The sequence below is a fragment of the Pezoporus flaviventris genome, unplaced genomic scaffold (genome assembly GCF_033815535.1).
Source record: "Pezoporus flaviventris isolate CSIRO_AGI_PZ_B2104156 unplaced genomic scaffold, CSIRO_AGI_Pfla_v1 ptg000001l, whole genome shotgun sequence".
NCBI lineage: Eukaryota > Metazoa > Chordata > Aves > Psittaciformes > Psittacidae > Pezoporus > Pezoporus flaviventris.
The window spans coordinates 35,855,215-35,877,612 of record NW_026892549.1 but is presented as its reverse complement, the minus strand read 5'-3'; positions in this window follow the sequence as shown (position 1 = coordinate 35,877,612).

Here is a 22,398-nt window from a genome sequence, read left to right as displayed (position 1 = left end):
GCCGAGCCTGAGCACCGGGCCCACCGGAGCCGCTAGTGCCTCCACACGGCACCTTTGCTTGGGTCGGGGATGCCGGTCCCTACGGCCGAAAGGGGAGCGGGCTCCCTCACTGAGCCCGAGGGAGCGGAGGGACCGGACCCCCGAATCCCCGAGTGCCGGGGATTCGCAATAGCAAACCCGATCAGGACACGGCTTCCGAGTTTACCACTTCACATCAGGCTTCAGCCACGGTCTCCCCAGGACTGTTGCTTAAGTGCACTCATGGACCAAGATTTGTTCCGGTCTAAGTCGGCATCCGAAGTACACTGAAAACCAGTGATCTCTGCCTGGACGCTGCCAGGCTTTGGCACTTAAGACACAGGCTGCATCTTCAAAATAGAGAGGTGTCTGTGATCTGAGCGGTTTTCCACTAAAATAACTCCACCATCCCCTTTTACCTGCAAGTTACAAACGCATACCCGATTACCATTTCCTGCTGGATACAGTTAATTCAATGGGAGTACTACCCCTTTCAACCAATTAAATCATCCAAGCCAGGTACACCTTTAACTTATCCTGGTCTGTCTGGCTCTATAACTCAACAGCTACATTCAGCCATACCAAAATCCCAACAAGCTACATGAACAATTGCCAAAGCCCACATCTGACTATCCAAACGAGCATAAAGATAGTTGAGCCCCCACACTACTTGTACTATTAAAGACAGGTACAATGGTGCCTACCAAGACAGCTGAGCTACAGAAGTTCTCATATTCATCACTTCCCAGCACATCTCCCAAAACAACATTCCCATCCACACCTGCGGGCATAAGAATAAAAATGAGCAGAGACCTGACTAGGAAAACTGAGCTAAAAAGTAAATCTCTGTCTCCCTCTTAGCATTGATGGCCTTGCCAAAGCAGCAGGCCATCCCCTACATTTCTGATAGCCTTTGCGGTCTAAAAGTAGATCAACAAATAGTTTTTTCTAAATCTGATTGAATTTCAACTGCCATGAGGCATATTCTTCAAGTCTCCTAAAGATTTTCCAGGTTGATTTGTACATCAGTGTCCTGGGTTTAGCAGTAGCAGTCATTTTTTTCTCCTTCTTAGTAGCTGGTGCAGCGCTGTGTTTTTGACTTCCGGCCTGGGAACAGCACTGATAACACTGATGTTTTAGTCTGACCAAGGACTTTCTGAGTCTCACGCTCTGCCAGGGAGGAGGGGAAGCCGGGAAGAAGCAGAGACAGGACATCTGACCCAAACTGACCAAAGAGGTATTCCATACCACAGCACGTCATGCCTGGGATGTAACTGGGAGGTACCTGGAAGGGCACTCACTGCTTGGTTGGGCTCAGTCAGTGGGTGGTATCGTATTCTCTTCCCTTGTTATTTCCCTTATCATTATTGGTGGTAGGGAAGAAGGGGGGGGGGGGGGCAGAGGGGAAATAGACTGAGTGGCTGACTTGCCGACAGGGTTTAAACCACGACAATCAGGCAGAAAGCTGAGGAGGTAGTATAAAGGAAAGAGAATTCAAGCTGGTTCTCACAAAGGAGCAGACTATTTTTCTGAGTCACAACTGAGAATCTGGTCTCAGTACCAAGTAATACATACGCGTAACACTGTGTAGAAAGACAAACAACACTGTGGTCCAGATTCTGGGGCAGAAGCCAGATGCATATTTTCATAATATGATTACTGACCTATGGTAATTAACATAGGAGGCCATTCAGGTCACTAGAGGTAAGGCTGTGTCAGCATTTATGTAGTAAAACCCTATTTGTAGGAGCTTATAATTAAGCTATAAAAGTCATTATAAAGCTGGGAAAGGAATGTGTTTAAAGAAAAAAAAAGATTTAAAGTGAATACACCACTTGTGAAACCAAAAACCTCCAGTGTACAGGCAGCAATTTCAATGAACATTAATATAAGCATCCTAAGTCTTCTCTGCCTAAATACCTCGAGCTTGCCCAAGAGCATTTTTTAATATCATACTGCAATACATCAAGCTCAATGGCATTTACACATCTTTCACTCCCCAAAAGATTCCCCAAAACACACCCATTCGTACATACACCTCTAAAAGCAAAGCCCAAGGACAAATCAGATTTTACAAAGGCTGTGAGGAAGTGTATCAGCTTACTGTGCATGACACTGTTTCCCAACATTTCACAGCGAGAAACAGGATCAAGACCACAAGCACCATTCACACAAACTACAAGTGAGGTTATTGAATGGGCCAGCAAAAGAGAGTTAGGATCAGTGATGTGATTGCAAAGGTTCTTCGCCAGAGTGCTTTACAGTCAGGAGTTCACCATTATTGAATAATAGACAAAATATGGAAAAACTCTGTTAAATATTCTGTATTGTCCTGCTCCGCTCACGCAAAAACATCACAGACCTCCATAGCTACAAAGCCACAAATTAATAGCCAAAGTGCAAGCAAGTCATTCTTTTCAACAGCTGTGGCAGTACGAAGATCCGAAATGTTGAATTCAAAAGCTCTAAAGCTAAAGGCTTTCCGAATACAAAAGTGGAAGAATATAAAAGACTGAGCTGAAAGTTCTATTTTCAATCAAACGTGACTAAGCTACCAATTTTTTTAGTAACTTCCTAGCTGTATATCACACCAAAGAGAGAAGAAAGAGAAAGTAATATTTATTCTTCAATTGCTTATAATTGAATTTAAATTTAAAGTTGGCTTCTTTCACTGTTGCATCTGATTTGACCCATACTCCCAGACATGCCCAGTAATTTTCTCTTTTTCAGTATTACTCTATTACAGTAGTAATGCCCCTTCCCATCCCAAAATAATTAGTTTTAAAACATAGAATCATGGAATGGTTTGGGTTTGATGGGATCTTAAAGATCACCTAGTTCTAATCCCCCTGGCATGGGCAGGGATGCCTTCCACTGTACCAGGTCATGAGCCAGAGCAGGCTTTAGCATCAAGCTGGAACTACACAACTAGATGATATTTTCAAGCTTTTGTACACGAAGGTTAAGGGAAAAAAGTAAGAGGGGTTTCTCAAGTCATCAAGAATTCAAGAAACTTGAAAACAAGAAGAGCGGTTGTTCTGAAATCATGACATGCAGATACACTTAAGTTTTAAGATTTTAAGAATACTTAGGATATGCTATTGGAATAGATACTTTTGTGACATGTTTATGTCAGACTCTAATTTTGTCTTTATATATCTCTCTAGTGCATTATATAGCAAGGGCTTATACATTTAGTTTTACAATAATAAAGCTCGTATAGCAAACTTCAGTGGGAAAAAGGGGAAACATTTTTCTCATTCAATAATGTTCTGAACTGAAGTTAGAAACTGACCAGATCCCTTTCTGGTGTCATCTTTCAGAAGAAAACAAAGATAGAAAAGTTGACACTTATTCTTCTCATTCCTAAAACTGCCTCTTATCCCTTTGGCCTGCAGCAAGCCAGTAATGCACGTGTTTTGCAGAATGATGATTAATGCTTTAAACCCACTTAACAGAGGTTTCATTCCTTAAAATGTATTCTCAAAGGGTATGTTTTATATATAAGGAGAAATACATTCAGAAGGCTCAGCGCATTCTCAAAGTAGTTTGGAAGGATATATAGCATAGACTTTGGAGGCATGTGGCATATACCTACCTATCTGGGTTTGACATTAAAATGGTCAGGGATGTAAATAATTCCCACTGGCTTACACAGCACAGACATAGCTCTGTATATACAAAAATAGACATAAGATACAGCTCCAAAATGAAGACCTAAAAATTACAGCGTTCAAGCTCATGAGAGATCTTGCAATACTTGCCTTATTATGTCTTTGTAATATAAGTTCTAGTTTCTTACCTAAAGACTTCTCCCTAATTATTAAGAGTGACAGGTAATTCGTCCACCTAAGTTCCAAGAAGGTATTCTGATATAATAAACAATGTTAATTGTATATGTATATTTTAAATATAAATATAAATAAGCTGTCACAGAAGCCTAGGATGACTTATTGACCCAATCCCACTCACATTTTTACTGTCATACCTTTCTGTCAGTTTTCATTTTGTCATCAAAATAAAGCTATGATTTAAAATAAATTTCTCTAAATACAATTTCTGTATTCATGTTCTAGGAAGACATCCTGGGTGTGTTGGCTGTTCTCCCAGTTTAGCCATAAAATATGTTACTCTACCAGGATGGGAGAGGTGGGGGAGAACTGCTGCTGAACAAGAATGAACTCTTGATTTCCACATAGTAGTCAGTTCACAAAACTGATCACGAGAACCACTTACTTTAAAATGTCCCCATAATAGAAGTATGCTTGAAACCTACTTCACTCATTTACATCTATGTCCAATTCTCTTACCATGTTCTTAATTCCAAAAAGAACCTGCACTCTGTCAGACTTAACAAGGTTGCCAGCAGATTTTAGAAGCACAGTGAATAATTTCACACAGTTTTCAAAATCAGAAAGGACTAGGGTGAGATCAGTTTGCCCTCTCTTGATTCTTGCCTAAGGTCGAGCCTCAAATACACTGGTAAATAAAATACATGCACAATACACATTAATTTGAATGCTCATATTGTGCATGTTTATCATAGAAAATATTTCTTTAATGTAGGGAAATCTTTTTTTGAAAACTGCAGGTTATTTTTAGCTTGTTACAGGTATTTCTATTTCAAGTAAAATTGCAAATTAATTTCTGAGCTTTAGAGGGAAAAGAAATCATCAAGCAGCCACAATCCTTTTCACTTATGGTACAAGAATGAAATAGTAATGGGTGGCCCTCTCAAACTGCATTTTATATTAATAGAAGTGAACTACCTCGATATCAAAAGAAACATCCCATCAATATAACCTATTCCAAAGAATTTTTTTTCCTGGCATTAGAAAAACTGTTCTGACAAGAAGGTAACAAAGCAGGGTGGAAAGCAGCAGAAATTCTGGCAGCAGTTTTTCCTCTCTCCATTCTTCCCCCTGTCTGAAAATAAATAACCGTCTGGATCATTGTGTTGCCTTTGTGACAGGTGGTACTCAGTTATGTTTCTCATTTCATTGGAAAGCAGTAATGGCTCTTTCTTATGCTAATATACTCTGTCTGAAATTATTTGACTCTAAGTTAATTCATTTGAAATCTGATCCAAAAAGGTTCAGGATATATGCTTTGATTGTGACATAACCTCTTTTTTAATACTGGCATCAGAAGGAAAAAAAAAGTATTCTAATAATTGTCTCACTAATATAACCTCTCACATTCTTCAGCCAAAGAAAGTAATGCCAATGAAATATGTCTGAGTCCACAAGCCCAATCCTACAACTCCTGTAACAGACAATCTGTGTTGCTAAAGAGCACCAAATATTCAGTTGTTTCCTTAATTTCCCCCACAAGGTATCACCTACCAAAGGCTATGAATTTTATGGTATTCTTCTTCTAAGATGGGCCTTTGAATTTTGCTACTTGCTAATATTAGAGAATACTATTTTAAAATCTAAATAATTAAGAGTTGTTAAAGACTCTACCTAATAAAATAATACAATACATAAAATGAATCAATACATTAGCTTGCTAATTACTAAGATAGCTACCCTTTCTAGGCTTATTTTTCAGGTGAAAGAAATTCCTCAAACATGTCGATTTAATCCAACTTTCTAAATAAAATACATTGAATCAGGCCCTGATTAGTCACTGACCTAAATAATCCCTGAGAAAGATTAAGCTGCCTTAATTTAAAACCTGCAAGGGAAGAATAATACGCTGTTTGCTCAGTTATTCCAGCAGCAAACTATAACTAAATGTGTATCTTGCAGACATAAGACAACATTTGCCTAGACCGAACTTCAGGTCCTTGGATCTTGTTATGTCTCATTTCCAGGCCAAGAAGACGTCTATTTTCTCAATACAGGCAGGTTCTATATTAATACTTCTCTTCCTTTATAGTGCTTTTAATTCCTTACTGCAGAGGAAGACTTTGCACCACTGTCATGGCTCTTCTGACCTATTCCGATTTGCACAGGAGCACCACAATATTCCAAAACTTGGCTTAACAATGTAGCACTCAGGAGACAGGCTATATGCCTTTGACCTTTGGATCATCTCCTGTTTTCCACATCATGAAACACGATCATTCCCTTAAGCACTGAAGCACAAGGAGAACTCCTAGCAGGGGAATCTACAGGGTCAGATAATAGTTAGAGGGAAAGATGGGTAAGACTGTCTGTGATTTTATTTGTTTGTGATACTTCAAATTTGCAAATACATACTAAAGTCAATATTACGAAGTGCATGTACCTTTTACCTTCTAAATCCTAATCACATCCTCTGTCACTTGCCTTAGACTATAAGCACTTCAGCAGGGGGTCTGTCAGCCTCTATAGCAGACCAAACAAATCATGCGGCCTGTGATCAAGCAAAAGGCACAGAACTTCAGCTTTTCCCAGAGATATTCATGTAACTATAAAAGAACTATTCCTCGAGACATGTGCAGTTTACAAACAGTAATATTTTGTACATACATCTAAGACACCAGGGCTATGTATTTTAATCCCAGAAACAGAAGCACTAAGCTGTGAGAACTAGACTGATCTGCACTCAAGCCATGTGGGTCCTTGAAGCAGTGCAGAGTTTGTGTGGTGTCGTGCCTGAGCTGTTAGATTTGGACAGGGAAATTACACAGATCTTTAGCTTTGTCTCACCCGACTAAAAAGTTAAAACTGCATTATCTGGAATACCAGACCAGTATTTAGTTAATGTGGTGTCATAGTCATCACCCCTTCAGGGAGTCTCAAATATGGACTTTTCTTACCCTTCCTAACACATACACTGAGGGTTAATTGCTCCCTCCCTTTGACTTAGCATGGTCCCAGGCAGGGTCTCCACTATTAGCTCCAAAATCAGATTAATATGGAATTATCAATGAGAGTCACAACAAAGACACAGTTAGTAACTTCTGTCCACAAGAGTAAACTCCAGATTTCCACACAGCTTCAGTAAAAAATGTACCCTAATTAATGCCTGCAGTTGAGATCCAATTCTCAAAAATTCATCACATGTTCAGAGCTAAGCTTTCTTAGTATAAAACTGAAGCAATGCCTACACATTTTAAAGTGTCGCAATAGTAGAAATGTTTGAAGTCTACCTAATTAAATCTTTTACGCCTTTCTTATGCACCCTCCACCTTCATAATTCAAAAACCAAAATGCACTCGGAAGGTTGCCAGCCAATTTTAGTAGCAGAGTGAACAATTTCACAAAATATTCAAAAATCAGAAAATGAGAAGGCTAGGATTAGTGCATATTCATCAGAAAAATGTGCCTTTAATAGATGGCTTATTTGCAACCTTTGCAGGTATTTGTATTTCCAGTAAAACAGTGAGTTAATTTCCAAACTTCAGGAATAACAAAACAATGAAAGAAGGCATTTCTGTAAAATGGACTTACATTGATGCAAACCCAGCCAAGCGTAATAATACCAAACAAGAGATGAAGTCTTTGCTGTCAGCTTCTGTGCAGGAAGACCTCACCTCAAAACTTTTACGTTTTTAAGTTTGCACTGATTACTTTTTTCCCGGTACATTTTGAAAAATGCAGTATGAGATGTGCTTTGGTGCAGAAAACAAGTAATGTTTTTTGTTTCTTTGCAATGTTTATGAATGAACTAAACTAATGTTTAACGGAAGGGCTGCTGGCATGAAGCTTTTGTAGGGAAAAATACCCAAACAAACCAACACACAAACAACAAAAAATCCACACACAAGGTAATTTCTTAATTAAAATTTTTTAAACAAAGCTACTAAGGTTATAAATATTCCAATAACAATCCCACTCTAGGTTGTATGTAACACTGAAGTTCCTCAGTAGTCAAACCATTGCTACAGGTAATTTGTGGATGCCGGCAGTCTAGCTCCCTCTCTACTCTACCCACCTTTCAGTAACATCTTGTAGCAGATGCAATTTTTTTCTCCTTCTCTGTGAGCACACTCAGAGATACCAAATACAAATGAACAAACACTAACTCCTACCACATATTCTAATCATGCGTTCCTTCCAGGAATGCTTCAAAATACCACCTTTGTTGGTTTTGCTGCTCTCACCACTACATACAGGACAAACATTCGCTGTGTGCTGTGCTAGTATTAACCTACTAGTGAAACAGAAGTACACATTCATCTTATTTTTCCATGTGATACGTTTCCAGAAAAAAAAATCTCTTACCTGAAATCCAGAATCCAGGATCCTGAGTGTCTTGCAATTTCACGAGACCAGCTGGTATAAACTGGCACAGCTCCAATACAGTCAAATAGGCTTTTGAGATGAAGTGCATTCCTTACTGAAGTACCCTACTCAAAACAAAAATAGGGATTTGAAAAGAATTTCCACTGAATTGCAATTGCTTCTTTCAAACACAGTGCAACACTTACTACAAGGTAGTAACTTTCTCTTTAAAGATAAACACTTAACTTGAGCTTTTAATTCTGCAAAAAAAACAACTTCATCCATGTTCCCCAATAGGCAGGTAATTAGGACACAGAAAATGAAATCTTTACGGAGTTACTGGCCTCACTGAAGTCAATGATAACAATTCCATGGTTTTATAAGAATTTCACAGCATGAAATTTCCCTTAGGAAGGCTACATAGTATGTGGTAGAGCCCTATTTCATTATGTTTGATAATAGTGACAATAATATAAAAGTATACTGGGGTCCCAATACACAACTGTTAATGACATATATTCTGTAAGCTACAACCATACTTCAAAGCATTTGTCCAGAAGCATTCCATAATGAAATGGCTGTATTTGTGGGCAAGGGAAGGGCAAACACTGTCATCCACCCTAACATTAACAAGGCTTTCAATGCAGTGCCCCCATCACATCCTTGCAGGGAAACTGAGGCAGTACTAACTGGATGGGTGAACCACAAAGTCAGTGAGAAGCTGGGCATTTTGGCCCAAAGGCTACTGATTGGTAGTTCAAACTCTAACTGCAGCCAGCTAAAAGTGGTGCCCACCTCCAGTCAGTCAGTCAGTTTTGGGGCTGACCCTAATGCCTCAGGTGTTTAACATCAATGACCCACACAATGGGACAGAAAGAGCCCAGCTGGGGCAAGTGGCTGACAGACTATGGAGGACCAGGCAGCCATTTATGAAGATCTCTGCAAATCGAAGGCATGGGCTGACAGAAACCTCATGAAGTTTAACAATAAATGCAGAGTTATGCATCTGGAATGGGTCAGCTTTATGGGCCAAATTAGTGATACTACAGCAAGCAGGTACAGGTATGTGATTACTCCCCTCTGCTTAGTACTCACTAAGTCACATCTGAATAACATGGCCCCGGTGTTTTGCCCCCAGTACACAGAGGAATATCAATAAACTGGGCTGTTCAAATTGTATCTATATATATATTACAGCACTGGCAGCCTAAAATTCGAGGTGCGAGCTAGACTCATTTTATAGTTTATAGAGAGAAAAAAGCCTTTTCTCAGCTATAGTTCATCTCACCCTAGGGTAAACATTTAAGGTGAATCATGATCTAGGAGTACCTGTTCCTCTCCAGTCACTTCAAAAGGATTTCACACAAGTTGCTTACATACCAATAGACATTCAACACATCTAACTCTGCCACAGTAAACCCCCAAAGAGTCTTGCATTACACCTGAAAAAAAGAGAGATCATTTACAGAGTAAATATCAGCATAAAGTCTGAGCTCCACTTTTTATCCAATTTCAACTGAAGTTAAATACACCAACCACAGAACTGAGCTCAACACTTTTGCTTGGGAAAAGAAACCATAACTGAGCTCAAATACAATTGTACTTTCCTCCTCAAGATGAGGAAAACAAAAGATTAAACTTCCAGGTATAAAGAAAAAACTGAGAAGTATTAATATGGCAATATTACAGGGATTATTTTTGTATTATTAAACACATAGATAAAATTACTTGTGCAAACTCTTACCAGAGCAGTAGAAAACTCTGATAAGAGTTCTCAAAAAATCTTATCTACATGTTTGTGGATCTCTAAGACAGTGAGTGTGGGGCTTCTGTACCTCATCTATTTATAGGGTCTTTAAGCCCATTAAGAGATTTAAAAAAGACAGACAAGCCATTTAGCACATGTAATCTCTTTGCCATTTCTGCAAATACTGCAGTATTTGTAGATTTGTAAGTGTAAGGACACAGGTGTAAATCCACTCCCTAGCCACTGCATTATGCCCAGAAACGCCTGTACTAATGCTCTGGTCTGAGGAATCATTGCCTATTCCTAAAAGTAAGCCAATGTGTTGACACAGGTAAATATGTTACCACCTGCTGGCAGGACCAGAAGCTGCCTAAACTTCCAGAATCCCACTAATACTGTAACTGCACACAAGAAAACGCATTAGAGTGAAAGTGTGAGGTTATCAGGATCACCTGAAGCTTCAAACATAAATATCACACTGACTGAACTGCGCTCCTGGAAATGTACCTTGGGGCACTGCTGCGTAATTTGATGTTGTGATCAGGTTGCAAGTCTTGAAAACAGTGATGGACTGATTAAAACCTTGACCAAAAGTATATCATAAACTGTGCTCAACATCTCAGTAACTTGGACTGTGGGACACAAATGTCTAAGCTGTCTAAAGGACAGAAAACTGCAGCTCATCTCTGAGTGGTTCCCACTCTGACATGCCCATAACAAAGCAAGACTATTGTACCATTTCTCCCCCAGGGCCCTGGTTCTCACAAAGAGGAAACTATAACATGGGGAAGCTGTAGTGTGCTGCAGCCAAGACATATGGGACACCAAGAGCATAGGACTTACCTCAAGTACTCCATGAAACGCTCAAAACAGAGAGACTGGAGGGTGTGTAGAGGCCAGAGCCTTCTCACAAGAACAAATCACTGCCGTACCCCAAGAAAGTCATCAGGATAACACTACAGGTTCTCAGTTACAAGAAATTCACACCTCAATTATCTGGCATCATACCTGTACCACTTTGTAAAACCTACGTTTTGCTTGAGTTTTGCTACCTCTTGCTAGATCTAGTGAAAAGATTACAAGTTCAGAAGTATATCTGTTCTTTACCACCACACTATGAGAGGTGTTTCCTCTCCATACACACTTTGGTTTCTCTCACATCCTCAGGCCAAGCTACAGCTACACAACTGGAGTATGTTTAGTCACTTGAATTGTGTTCAGGGCTGGCAGGAGGTTAACTTGTTTAGGAAAAAGAGCACCTTTCTGCATGTCAATGCTGCTAGCATTGGAGATCATTTATTTTTTACTATATTTCTTGGTGTTATTTCAGATAATGTATTTCTGTTGTTCCAGCACAGACGCTCATATCTGAGCCATGCCTAAATTACTAAGCTAAGATAACACTGGCAGTGGAACTGTGGTAGCACCAAGCATACTTCAAGTTTGTTCAATAGCTGTCCTCCCCTGCAGGAAGTGGTAGTATTGCAAGTCTAATTACCGTAGTCTAACTTCCATTTACCTAGTAATAACTATGAAAGCGTAATAGATGTAAAGTATATTGAGCATAAGCAAAGAGCATGTCCATGTAGGATCTTTCAGGATGCTTTGTGTTTTGAGACCAAACAGAATGAAGATCACGCCAATGCGTTTCCGTATGATTCTGCAGGTCATCTTCAAAGATTTCAAAAATTACTGAAAGGGGGTTTAACAAATTCAGCACAGAAACTTTGCCGTTTCCCTGTGACAAGAAAAATTGTAAGGATGTGTTGATATGTGATTATTAATATTGTATTTCATTCTAAATTTTAGTAACAAAATTTAAAGATATTTTCTAATAACAAAAATTGGAAAAAACTGTATCTCAAAGGGAAATCTAGCCCAAGATACCCTTGAGCCATTTCTTTTTAGCTCACGAACAAGCCCTCAGGTAAGAAGAGTACATTTTCACCTTAGCTGATTGCTGCTGTTTGTCCAAATCGCAAGACTATCATCAATCAGAAAATAATATAAGTTAATACCTAGAGGTAGTAAAAAACAATTTAATGGAAGACATTTTTCTCTTCTTTGTGAAATGTCTGCAATAAATTACCCATTTTCCAGGCAGAACTGTTCAGGAATGACAGTGTGTCACCAGGTTGGCTTAAATATGAGAAAATCATTCACACTGTGGAACAGTAAATACCTGTTTGGGGATACGAAACAGAAGGAAGATAAAGAAGATTCTCCAACTATGAATGAATTTTCAGAATTTGCTGTCAGGAAAGAAAGAATTCTGTATCCAGATTTTGTCTGTAGAAAGAGAATGAAGAACCTCTGACACTTAAGGGGCACTGCCACCATCTATGGTCATTTAAAGCAATTGTGATTATATTACAAGTACAGCTTGTCCAAATCTGCAAAACATATTTTGCACAGCTTTTTGTACCTCTGCAAAGCCACAAGCCATACAGTACAGAGCCTTAGAGTCATGAAAAGGCAATTCCACATTTGTCTGACAATCCACACACTGGTGCACTATCTGAAGCATGACACGCAGAGCTACAAAAGTATGCTAGTCGTGTAACTACAGATGGAGGCCTGATGAGTTCATCAGAACACTTGACATAAGGGCCTTTGTAGTAACTCTCATCTGCCACTGCAGAAGAAGCAAATATCAAAAATACTCCCATTTTGAATAGGAACTCAGTAACATATGAACATATGAAGAAGTTTTCCTACCATATATAACTGATCCTGAAACTTGACCTAGAGAGAAACATTACAACAGGAACCTTGTTGTAATCCCCCTAAGACTCAGACCCCCTGTTTAACAGGGACCATTATTTTTATATTTTAAAAGATCATTTTTATATTTATTTTTTTAGATGGACATTTCTCTTTCTCATCCCAGAAAAATGCAACAAAAACATACAATCTTTGTGGTATATGAGTGCAAGGGATCACATTATTAACTGCATGGCACTATTATGGGATGTTTTTGACAGAAAATATATTGGTTGCTGGTTGTGTTTATGATACTTGCTAGCTACTGGCCAGACACTGCAAAGGAGGTGATCAGCTTGCAGAAGACCCTTTCCATACAGCTGAACAAGGTTCAGATATGGGAAACAAGCATGAGTCATTAAAATTCTGAAGTCTTACCTTCCCATATCTCAAATACAGAACCAGTGAGAAAGTTAACGCAAACCACAGAGTTGAAAGACCCTGGTGGTAGATGAAAGTTGATTTACCATTCTCTGATAAGCTCTGTCCTATGCTCAGGACACAGTAGTCTTCTACAATTACAATTCTGCCTTAAGCTGTGCTTGGACATGAAGTTAAGGTTTTTTCCCCCTCTAAGTTTAGGTAAATCATTATGGAAACTGTCAACTTTTCCAGGTGAAGCCAGATCTTGTCCGGCTGGCTCAGTTTCATTTAACTGGAAAGTCTTACCTGCCTTAAAGTGGTGTGAAGAAACAAGGCAGTGCCACAGCATGCACATGAAAGGTGGCAGAAAGTAATGCTTGCCACTAAACTCCCACACCCATCCTCTTAAAATTCTTCTGTACCTAACAATCATCTGCTAGCTGTGAAGAGAAATAAGGTATTACTCTGATTAGTAATACAAGTCTGATTAGTGACTAAATAAATAGGGCATTCCACTTGTATACACAATTCAATGTCCTGTCATTGGAATGCTTCACTTTTAAACACATACTACAACTATACCTCCTGCACTTCAGGTCAGAGCCAAGAGTGCAGTCATGTCCTCAGCACACTGAATGACGGCAGTGTGCTAGTCTTGAGCTCCAGTGAAAACTGTCAAGCAGAAAGTGCAGCTGTCTAAGGTCAAGTCCCAGGCGTTTTGTTCAAGTAAAGTACAGATGATCTTGACCTCATAAGAAAACTGTAACATGTAACATCATGTCATGAACTACTCACAACGACAGCATTCCTTCAGTAAAAGCAGGAACTATTTTTTGAAGGAAAATTAAAAGCCTTTGATCAAACTGTACCTTTTGAATAAGTAGGAGCAGGGTCTCAACTAACTTCAAATTGTACAAAATTTCGCCAGAACAATGGAGTATTGCAAAATATGAATTGCTGCCCACAAACAATTTTTAGAAACAACATCAAGGTTGTTCAATACCACTTACAGCACTGGGGGTTTTCTACACCTTCTCTGAGCTGAACAAACTAAAAAATTTCTTTTTAACTTCACATTTATGTAGGATTTCCAGACGAATGGCTTTGTTTTAATAAACTGAATGTGCCAGAAGCTAAATAGTAAAGTCAATTAGTTAAAAAAAAAGAAAGGAAAAAGTCAGTTATCATGGTCAGAAAAAATCTCCAATGGTTTCAGAATGATCCCTAGCAAAACTTAAGATAAATTTCTCCTCAAAAATAACTGGAGGGGCAACATGTCCAAGATATGTAATGCCTGTTACAGGTTTGCATCTACAAAACCTCGCTTCCCAGCCAAACAAAAGCCCTCTCATATATGAACTAGTTATTCACTTCCTCCTGAGTTGAGAACCGTTTTGGAATGCCTCGTGTTGCCAGTGACATGGGCTTTAGTGCCACTCAGCGTTCAAATGGCACAACTGCAGGGAGCTGGTGTGCCAGAGCAGCCGGTAGCGTGATGTGCAGTGAAACGATACTGTATTGATTCGTAGAAAATAGCTGCATTTTAGAAGAGAGGATGGTGTTGATGCTTCACTTAATCTCATCCTCGGCCTCAACAGTTCTATTTTGGAACAGCGTGAGAGCCACAGTGGGGTTTTCAGAGGAACTGGACGTTCAGTTGAAATGATACATGAACTGGCAAACTGTCATGGCCATAAGAAGAAATCAACAGCAGAGAGGCACAGTGAAAGAAGTCCGCAGGACACAAAAGACAAGACAAAGTCAGAGGGAGCAAGAAGAAACATTCAGTAATTACGTGCAAGTGAGAGAAGGACAAAGTGAGCACAAAGAGAAGGGGACAATGAAACAAGCCCTTAGGAAGTCAGGTGGGCTATCATAGTCTTTTGGCTCACATGGGGAAAAACTTTTCACCAAAATGCAAATCTTGAATTCAGAGGCATTTCAGCCTAAAGGGTGAGAAGGAGTCCCATATACTATGTTCATTATTATCCTTCTTTTTCCTTTACAATTCCCATTAATTAATTTATATATTTTTAGGTGTTTGTTTGTTTGTTTCAGCCTGAACACCCCCTCGGAGAACAGACTTTTGAAACACCTTGCCAAACCAAGGTAAGGGTTCTGCTATCAATATCCTTTGTGAGTGAAAGGCAAACAAACAACTCTCAGAGAGAGAGGAAAAAAAAAAATTACCAGTTCTATCAACAGTAATTCACACAAAGAGAAATATGAGAATTTCCCATAATATGAATAGGAGTTACAATCAGACCAAGCAAGATATCCTCCCAGGCCAAGAAATGTCAGAAAATTAAATAAAATACAAACAGAAACAAAACCCGAGTAGGAGATACTGCTTATTGTGAAAGAAAATGTTTGCCCAACCAGAGTAAGACAAAGCTGAGAAATATACTGAGAATCAACCGAGCCAAGAACATCATCCAATACCAGAAACAGAGACCACATTTGTATGAGGATGCTAAGGCTGTCCAGAGTTGGACACTGTCACTCTCTGTCCTGCCAGCCTCACCTGACCTGCTCAAATGCTAGTTCTGATGAGAGGTGAAACACCAAGGGGCTGTATTGTGAAAACTGTTAGTTCTAATGCATCGAGGTATCATTTTCCCACACAACAACTAACATGCCACATTGCAATAAAGACAATTCCTTCAGCAGATCAAGCCATCCAAAAATTACCAAATCTCAGAAATACAGACAAGCCCAGAGAGTCCCCCTCAGCTGGCCTGAGGACAACGCAATGTCTACCAGAGGAGGCGGGTTGCTGCAGTATGGCATCACAAAAGGGTGCTGAAGGAACACAAACTGTCTGAGGCTTGTATTCTCTTTTCTGCTTGAATTTATGTAAAACCCCTAATGAATAGAAGTTAATTAGCTTCACTTAAGACTGATACACAACTACAGCCATAGGGAATAAACAGGTTCAGCAGCTGCTGTATTACTCCAACTATACTGTAAATTGCTGCATGCTATTAACATGCTCTCCTGGCTTCAATAAAGAAAATCTTATTGAAATCTGTAGCACACATTTCCTATTTCAGTGAGACATTGCAAAATTAAAATGATATGTAGTAAAAACAATATGTGTGAGCCACCTGCTTACTGTATGATAGAATAGATTGGCATAGAATGACAGCTGCTGCACAGCCAACATTTCAGATACTGTACTACCTTGCCAACTGGACTTAAATTCACACATGATTTCCTTGACTAGCACTGAATGAATTTTTGCTGCTATAAATATGCATTGGCAATTGTGATGAATCATCCTGGATACTAAGGGTCACCATTAATTCAGCTACATCAAGAACTGTATCCAGTGCAAAAAGCCACCAGAGCAGATACTGGCAAGTCAGGACTGTTTTGGTGACCTACATGTAAAGAACATGCCTTGACCCACGAAAAAGAGTTGCCAATAATGAAGATAGCTCATACAGAGTTTGCTGGATACTCACAGTACAAAATGCTAGATATTAAAACCAAAGAGCTAATTAATCATTGCATGCCTCCTCACACTAGCCTGGAGTCCATAAGAGTTACCATGATGACCTTATGGTCTTATTTAGGCACCTAGAGCCAGATACCCATAGCCTAAATTCCACTAAGTTCTTACACCTATCCTAGGCCTATTCTACATCTGCATTTTGGTTTTAGCAGGATCGAAGCACATGTCACAGCTCTACCCTTCAGCTGGACTTTCTGGGTCCCTCTTCAGGCTCATGTGGTTCTCAGCACTGTGCAGTCACAAGGGTTTAATGAAAGGCAGCCAATATCAAATAGATATTGCCTCTAATTCCCACTGATTTCAGTTAGAAGCATGTGTCTAATTACATTTGCAGATGTGCTTTTGCTGATTTTATACTGAAGAGATGCCTAGAAGCAGGAAAGTTTTCTTTTAATCTAACTTTCAATGCTAGCAACTTATGTCTACAGTCACTGTTGACAGGAGCTCTAACAAGGAACCACTGCTTTAGATTTCCCTGGTAATAAAATATTCTTTGCATGTGTAATAATAAATAGTCTGGGTCTGCAATGAGAAATAATTTTATAGGGATGAATGCGATTTACAGTTCTTCCACAAGCGACAATACCACAGTGTTCATAAAAGGGCAGGTTTGGGGTAAAATCAGTAATCTATTTTAACCAATTCAAATGCCAATATCCCATCTGCTAAGTCTCTTTATTTTATATCAGTCTGCCATTTTCTCTTAGTGGTAGCATCAATAAACATTGTTGGTAATCATCTGCTTGTGCTCTAATGTGGCATATTCAGTTTCACTGAACAAAGCCAGGCTGAAGATCTCCAAAGAAAAAAAAAATAGTAGTGACTTGTTTAGCTGTGATTCAGACCCATGTCTCTCATTTAAGAATGACTCAAAGTTGCATCATCACCAAACCTGAACACAAATAGTTTTTATCATATACAAATCTAAATGCTAATAGCAGCTACCTTTTATTTATTCCAAAGAAATTTTCTACTCCATTTTTTTCCCTTGTTTTGCCAAGTGCAGTGGAATATTTCGAAAAAGAAACATCAATTTGAGGAGTTCACCAAACCCAATATTTGTATCTGATGACATGTAACAGGATTCCAGCTGGAGAATACCACTTAGATTTAAGAAAGGGTTTGTTTTGCTATATCTCCTTTCAGATGGTTTAGGAATTCACAGATATGAAAGGCTGGATAACACAGCCTAGATTCAGCCTTCCTTTAGCCGGTATTTGCTAAATTCTCAAATACAACTAGCACCTTCACAGTCTGCAGCCAGAAGCAACCTAAAACACTATTACAAAGGCAGGTTTTGCTTCTCTGGAATTGTAAAACTATAGTTATAATGGGTTAATTATTCACCAGTTACAATAATTTAATTAATCGCAGCCATTCATAGATAAACAGGCATGATAATCAGTGGTGGAAGGAATTATAATAGACCACTTACTCTGAAAAACCTGGAGATGATAAGCCCTGGCTTGCATAGCAACTTCAAAGCCTCACAGTTTTTGAGTTCCCATCAGGCTATTTGAGCTTCTGACAGAGGCAAGGCAACAAGAAACTTGCATCCTTCAGCCTTAAGAGGCTTATCAGTAAGACAGGCAGGATCTGAAACTGTGTACTTGTGAGATCAACCCAATACACAGATTGCCAAAAAGGTGGAAACTGGAACCCCAGGCTCGCAAGGAACCCCCCGGAAATTTGCTCTTTCTTGATCTTTCTTGCTTCTTCAAGCAAATTATCTCCATTAGAAATGACATTTCCAAAAAATCTTCGTTCTCTGATGTGAAAATGTACCATTACAGATTATTACCATGAGGCAGCTTGTCTCATGGGTCACCAGTCCCTGAACAGCCCCATGCTACTGGAGGGTCTCCACATGCAGAAGTGGGAACACAGAACTCAGCACCACTGAGGAACAGGAGCTGCAGGGCAGCTGGAGCAGGCTGTAACCTGCCTGCTTGCAGGGCACAACTTAGGCTAGCTCTGCATCAGGACATACCCAGTAAAATATAAGATTCCCATGCCTGTCAGCTAATATTGTACCCTGCCCTGGCATCATCATGGAAACAGCTATGCTTTCTGAAGGCATCATCTTTGACATGAGACGTAAAACCACACATGTTTGTTGTTTCTATATTTGACATATAGATCTTGAGTCTGGGGAGGAAACAGTAGGTTCTGCTAACTGAGATCAGAAAAGTCTTTTGGGAGGTGGCATGTGTAAAACCACGTCCTCAGAAAATAAGTTTAGCTTTTCGTGAAAACTCTGATGTTAAGAGCACTGCTCCCCCAAGTGATAAGAACCCACTTTTCAAAGGAAAAACTGAAAAAGTACGAATATACTAAGTTTACAAATTGTTCTTGTACATTTGAATCATCTGTATAGACACTGATGACAAAAAATACATGACCTCAGCACAGAACTGCTGTTAAGGTATCAAAATCACCGTAATGATTTATTACATTTATTTTTCAAATAGAGGTATTTTCTTGAACACGTAGAAAAAAAATATTGGGAAAAAGCAAATTTATTTGAAATTTCTAAGCCAAAATGCTCAAATATTGCTGATATTATACAATTAATTTTGTAGGAGTGACTTGATGGCATGCAACATAATGGATTATTTGGATCACAGGCACTGGCAGCTTTGCTGTGGTCCCAACTGGCCTGCTGCCTGCAACCTGGGCTATACATTTTTTGTGCAAGAAATGAGTCCTGCTTTAAAATATTACAAGGGTCTGAGATTTACTCTGGCAGAGTCAGCTACATGAGTGTTCATACACAATGAGGTATTCCTACCAAACACAGCAGGAGCTGGCGCACGGTTCGGTGGCCAGCCCCACGAGAGGGCCCACTAGCACCTGAGGAGGCTCCAGGAGCCATGGAGAGGAAGAGCAGTTCATGTCAGAAAAACAGCAGTAGCACATTTTCCCTATCCCCTCCCCAGTGAAACGAATGTATCATTAGAAGCCAAAAAAGAAATCTATATTAAGATACTGCTAATGTTATAACAAAGTGACACAAACAAGCTTTACACCACTAACAACTCACCTTCTTCCTACTGTAGGTATTTATAGCAATCTCTGAGATTTTACTGATATGCCAGAGTCCATTAATCCTGTTGGTCCCTCCCCTCCACCCTCAAAAAAAAAAAAAAAGGTAAACAAAGAACAAAGTGAAATCTTCAAAATAGAATTTCCTCCCCACAGTTTATTTAAGTTAGATATTTAGGACTGAGCTTATCAAGCCAACTGGTAGGCATCCTGCGCATGGCATAGCACCTAGCACCAGCTCTCTGCGTGTGCTGAATCATGGCGACTGATTTTACAGGAGCCAGTGGTATGTTCACATACCACAAAGCAGGAACAAACCTTTCATTATGACAGTCTCTTAAATAGAAAGTTGTTAATAAACAAAGCTAAAACCAAATTGACCAATTATTTAATGATCTTACAATAAAACATGCTGTTACTGTAGTTGAGCTAGCACAGCACAAGTAAATATCTCTAAAAGAAAAAGCAAAGTCTTCTATGACAGAAACCAATTTGATATGGAAATGGGTCAACAGTTGCTTAAGATGTAGCACAGTTTTGATTTGATCTGCTATATTTGGACTCTGTATGAGGCGCTTCCAGTAACATCGGTATTGCTTATACATGAGACTTTTGCATAATCACTGTATGAAGCATTAGAATTCTTTAAACCGAGAATGATTTTTCAAAAAGACTATACATATCTATGTTAATAATGTGGATACAACAGTATTTGCTGAAGGAAAAGAACAACTGTTTTCTAAAACAATTAGGATTCGTGATATATTGCTTGGCAGACTATTGCTCAGAAGCCCACACAGTCTTTATCCAGAAGCCCAAATGCATCCACGGGCAACAAGTTATGCTTAACACTGAGCTCAGAATACATATGGGTCAAACAAGGAATAGTAAAAAAATTATTGGACATACATTTATTTTACAAATTAAATCCTGTATTTGAAGCAAACTGGTTTTTATATTGTTGTTTTTCAGACATGATCACAGTTTGAGTTCTTCTTGTCTGAAGAAAACAACCAGATTCCATTTTAAGATTTTTCTTTTAAGGATATTGTATAACCTTGTACTTCCACACACCTCAGCTGTTAGCTTTCCAGCCCACCTTATTATTCCTATGCAGTCCCTAGTAATCCTTGTACCACCACAGGAATTAAGTTAATTTCACTCCAGAAAACTATAAAAGATCATTTCACCATGCTTACCACATTAGGGAACCTTTCCCAGCCGGCACTGATTTCTCCTTCTTTTTACTTGCTTGACCTCCACTCACATATACTACAGATATAGTCACATTAGTTCTTCTTCACTCTTGTGTTCTGCTGTCTGACCTTGGGAAGAAGAAGACACGTATGTAATAACAATGCATATAAGCATTCACATCCTAAAAGCCAAGTGCAGGCATTGAAAAATTAGTTATTGATTACTTCAGAGTGATCATACAAAGGAATGTGACTTTGGTCACAGATGGGAGTCATGGTAGCCCTCACAACATACAGCCATGATTAGCTGCTGGGCAAAAGCAACCTTAAAACCACAAATTATAGTGACCATTTTCAGTTGCTCTCTGTATGCTGCTGGACATTGAAAGAGGACACATTCAGATTATGTTAGGATAAGTCCTAACATTAGCATGTTATCTCTGCAGAGACATAAATGACTTACTGTAGCCATAGTAAGCCAGAGGTTTGCTGAAATCCAGGTCTTCACACAGAAAACAAAATGAGACAAAATACCACACTATTTCTGATTAAAAGTAAAGACTCTAAAGACAGTCTATTTGTGATTCATAATAATGACTATAAAACCAACATGACTTATACTTACAGGGGTTACTAACCTTTACAGAGACCATGTCAATATCCATTCGATTCCATTTTCCATTCTGTGTCTGATATACCAACAAACATGATATTCTGAGAACAAGTCTCCACAGTACATGCCTCTGCAAGGGTACAGCCCATTCAGTTGAAGCATATTTTAGCCTAATAATTCCTATAGTATATTGCAATTATTAGGCTAACTGCTATTAGTGAAACCAAACTACTCAATCCTACGTCTGGCTCTGTAACAGATGTCACACGTAATGTTTAACAAGTAGTTCATGTCTCTTGACACCATTTTACCACTTGTAAAATAAGAATGCTTTGGGATCGTTGAATGGTAGGCATTACAGAAGTAGAAAGCATTGACTATTATTTGTTGTATTATTATTATTATTATTTAATGTAACATACGGATGCAAAATTCTGGCTTGTTTGACCAGAAAGACAGCCCTATATGTTTAAAATTAAATTAGCATAGAAAAAAATTAAGCAAACAGACTATCTCAAATAGGAAATGAAATAAACAGTATGGAGCTCTTTAAATACATAACAAGTAATCAGCGAAAGGGCTGTGAACGGAACCTGAGTGGGAAGCTTGTGACCAGCAAGGCTGATACTGCTGGAAGCCTCAATGAAAGTTAAAAGGCTCCATGACTAGGCCAGACTATACAGGCAATTAGAAGTGCTGAATGTTGCCAAGGCATCAGGCCAACAAGAATTACAACTCAACAAACTGAATGAAGGAGAGTGGGGGGAGGGAAAAAAAAAAAAAAAGAAAAAGAAAAAAGAAAAAAAAAAAAGAAAAAAAGGCTTTAATTAAATATTTGAGATCTCACAAGGGATGGGGAAAGTGCCAGGTAACTGGAAGATGGTTAACTAAACAGAGGGAGTCTGTTCGCTCATTAATGCGTGGGGGAATTTACAAGTGTAACTTCTACTACCATTAATTGGAGCTACAGTAAATGAGTG